This window comes from Elephantulus edwardii, unplaced genomic scaffold, assembly GCF_000299155.1.
Source record: "Elephantulus edwardii isolate Elephantulus edwardi_28Jun2011 unplaced genomic scaffold, EleEdw1.0 scaffold00212, whole genome shotgun sequence".
NCBI classification, from domain to species: domain Eukaryota; kingdom Metazoa; phylum Chordata; class Mammalia; order Macroscelidea; family Macroscelididae; genus Elephantulus; species Elephantulus edwardii.
The window spans coordinates 445,760-449,918 of NW_006399962.1; the positions used below are offsets into that span (position 1 = coordinate 445,760).

At 39.5% G+C, this 4,159-nt stretch overlaps 1 pseudogene; it reads right to left on the bottom strand.

The window, feature by feature from the left end:
* Nucleotides 1–206: 206 nt before the first annotated feature.
* LOC102852302 lies at nucleotides 207–1,791 on the bottom strand (annotated as a pseudogene).
* Nucleotides 1,792–4,159: the final 2,368 nt, after the last annotated feature.

Below are 4,159 nucleotides of genomic sequence, written 5' to 3' on the forward strand. Positions count from 1 at the left end.
TCTGGAGCTGTTAATACTGCACAAGTACAATCAGCAAGAATGCTTCATTTTAAACAAAGATAAAAGGAGTTTCTCCCTCAAAACATGTTTTTAACCAAAAAACCTATGGTTATAAAAAAAAATGTAAAACTGTCCCCTTCTGCTGTCTGTACTGCAGTGACAACCCTGACAGACATCTCCAGTGCCTGTGTCTGGGTGGCACCAGCTTAGCTATCAAGTGTGGAGTCTCTCAGCGCTAGGTTGGTCTCTCTGTCTTCACCAGAGGACTTTTCCTTCCAACTGGCCTCGTGGCCATCTCTGCCGTCTTCACTGCTCTCCTCACTGTGGTGTGGCTGATTACTGTCTGGAGCGTCAGAGCCTCCATTTACAGTCTTTGAATTTGTTTGCTCCTTGTCTAGCTTTTTATTTGGCCCTTTCTTCCCTTGATTTTTGGTTTTGTTTGCTTCCTCGTGCTGCCTTTGTTCAGCAAGAGATTTATTCAGCACTTGGGTGATCACAGAATCTCCTTCACCAACCAAAAACATGTTCTTAAACTTGTTATACAACATTGTAGATTTTTTCATGATAACCTGACTAACTTTGAATTGCCGTATTTTTTTCAGTGTTGTAATCATCTCTGTGTGTTTTTGAGCCTGCTGCATTGTGACCTGAAGTGAAGCCAGTTCATCCAAGGCCTCAATACATTTGTTGACATCAAGATTATCAATTTTGAGTGAATTCTCAGCATGTATCCTTTGCAGCCGAGAATCCATCGATGTTTCTCGCTTCTTCTCCACTTTAACTTCTGGCTTCTTCCCTTCTTCTTTATTCTGCTGTTGAGTTTCCACTTATTCCTCCTGCTTACGTTTTCGATCTGTTGCCTCCTTCTCATGCTGCCCTTTTAGGGTATTTCTCCTATGAGTAGTCTGAAAGTTCCTGCCACCTTTTCGTTTCTTTTCACCTTCCTGGTCATCCCCTTCTTCTTCAGAGTCAGAGGTGGATGCAACCCCTGCTTTCGGTAGATTTTTCCTTTTGGATTCTACTTCTTTCTTCCCCTCTTTCTTTTCTGGCTCTTTTTGTGGCTTTTCTTCTTCTTTTTGGCCTTCTTCATCCTTTTTCAGCTGCTTTTTGGGTGGTTTTCCTTCTTGACCCTTTTTCTTAGTTTTGTCTTCTTCAGTAGCCATTTCACTCTCTGAAAGACAAGCCTGTTTTACCATTTTTGGTCTGCCTCTTGGTTTTGGAATTTTGACTTCTGTGGCTGCAGGCAGTCCCCTCTTTGGGCTTGCTTTCAGATTGACAGAGGTGACTGCTGTTGTCACTACTCCTGTCTCTTCAGTTTCTGCTGGTTTTTCTGCCTTCCTCTTTCTCCCTCATCTGGCAGCTTTCGGAGTAGTTATATCAACTGCTTTAGTCATATCCTCATTGCTGGCTTTTTCTTCATGGTCAGTAACTTCCTTTGAAACACTAGTTTCTTTTTCTTCAGCTTCAAAATCAGATGATGCATTTGACTGTTTAGTTGAGGCTTGTTGACTTGAAAATGTCACTTTTGGATTGTTATCTATTTCCCATAAACCTTCATTAAAACCTTTTCGTTTATTTGGTTTGCCATATTTTTCCCTTATTTTCAGAATAAGGAAATATACCCTTTGGTCCTAAAAAAGCAGTCTCATGAGTTCCAAAAAAGAAAATGGGTAGTTAGTTTGTGGGCGGTTTTACAGTTCCATAAGGAACTTCGTCCACCCGTGCTGGCCAATGGAGGTAAACTTTCATCTTGGCGAAGATGAGGTCTCCAGGTTTTAAGTCGCGAGTCATGTTTCTGGCTGGGGAGTGAGGCCGGGGCCACAGCAGCTTTTGTGCTCCCATCCACAGTGAGGCCACCGAGGAGGAGGGACTCTAGCCATTTATTAATCATCTACAGCAGTATATTGCTTGCATGTAATATTAATTATATTGTTTCATAGTTTTCATATTCTGTTGGATCACCTTTCTTGGGAATGAGAAAAAATATGGACCTCTCCCAATTTATTGACCAGTCAGCTCTCCTCAAAATTTCTTGGCATAAACTAGTAAGCACATTCAGGGCTGCATCTATTAATCGAAACAAGTCAATTGGTGTCTTATTGGTTCCCGGGGCCTTATTTTTTACCAATGACTTAAATACAGCTTCTACTTCCTCTTTCATTGCCATGTGATTCTGCTCATGTGGTATTTCCTGAAATTTTTCCAGTGTCAGTCACTTCTTTTTGATACAGTGATTCTGTGCATTGCCTCCATCTTCTTTTGATGCTTTTAGGTCATTTAATATCTTACCCATGTTGTTGTTGTTGTTGTTGTTGTTGTTAAGTGCTTTCAAGGTATAGATGACTCATAAATATCCTATGAATGAAAGACCTGAACACTTGTTTAACTTTCATTGTTTCTCTAAGTTCACAGAGTTTCTGGAGGCAAGCTATTTCAGAAGTGGATGCCACAAGCCTGTTTTAATCTGGAAGCTCCACCAAACATTCTCCACCATGGGTAACCATTATCACATTTGACACATCAGTGTCACAGCATTTAGCATCACAGCAACCATGAATTATCTCCGTACAGAAAATGTAAAGACCAGTGCTATACTACTTAGAAGAATGTCTGACCAAAAACAATTTAAACCAGACCTGAGCATCACAGATCAAAATCACCCACCTTTGGTTTGCTAGCATAACTTTCTATTCACTAGGCCAACAGAGCTCTCTATATGACTCACAACAATTATGTGAACAAGTCTATGATCTAAACTTGCCCTATTCTATGCCAACCCCACAATCTGGGACCTGCTTGAGCTCATTACTACAGTCACCATATCAATCCATCGTGTTGAGGATCTTCTCTGACCTTCCGTTTCTTTCAGTACCATGCCATTTCTCAAAGACTGGAATCTTAAAATGTTGTTTGTTGTTGTTAAGTGCTGTCCAATCATAGACAGCTCATAGCAACCCTATGAACAAAAGACCTGAACAACTTTAACTTTCATCATTTCTGTAAGTTCATAGAGTTTCCTGAGGCAAGCTCTTTCAGAAGTGGATGCCCCTCTAAAGCACCTTACAATATGGTGATTCAAGGTTGAAATTGGTTTTTCAGGTCGGGGAGTAGTCAGATTCTAGTAGAACTCTCATATTAAGATAGACAAGGAAGAAGCATTGGCTATCTATTTCTTAAATAGCAGGCCTCTGAAAACCCTATGAAAAGTAAAGGAATGCAAATAGTTATAGAATTAGTGGAAGAGCCCAGTCAGTAGAAATGGGGAAAAATAATGGCATTAGTGACATCAGATGGACTAGCTTAGGCCAGTTAGTATATACTATGCTGGGAATGAAAAAGAGTAGGAGAATTGTATTGCATTCAGAGTCAAAAAGTCAGTTTCAAGTTCTATTCTGAAATACAATGCTGTGATAGAATATTATCCATACGTCTACAAGGAAGACTCATAAATACCACTATTTTTCAAATATGTGCTCCTACATCTAGAGCCAAAGAGGAAGAAATTGAAAAGTTTTACCAAATCTTGCAGTCCAAAATTGACCAAATACGGAATCAAGATATGTTAAAAACAATTTGTGACTGGAATGCAACAGTTCGAAAAAGTGAAGAAGGAATAGTAATTGGAAAGTATGGGCTGGGTGATAGAAATGAGTCTGGAGATAAAATAATTGAATTTTATATTTTCGATTATTTGTTCACTGCAAACACTTTTTAAAAAAGACACAAATGCTGAGTGAAATATCTCAGACACAAAAGGACATATATTGCGTAGGGCCACTATTGTAAAATGGGGCTGACATCAAGGTTGAGAGAAGACAGAAAAGGAGGGGAGGAATGATGTATATTGCATTGAAACAGATGAGGGAGAGAACTGTTAAAGGGATATATGAATGGGTATTCTTGTCATTACAGAAGTCCAGAGTGAAGGCTGCATAATGGGATTGCTTAACAATGAAAGAGTTTTTCTTTCTTTACAAGGAGAAGAGTGATTTGGGGGTGAGGGGGTGGGAAGAGAGAAAAGTACAACAATGAATGACTGGATAAGTCTCAGTAAACTTCCAATAAAATTATTTTTTTTTAAAAAAGACAAATGATGGCTTTATACATGGACCTGACCTGGTGGGCTGTATAGGAATCAGATTGACTACACTGTGAAAGG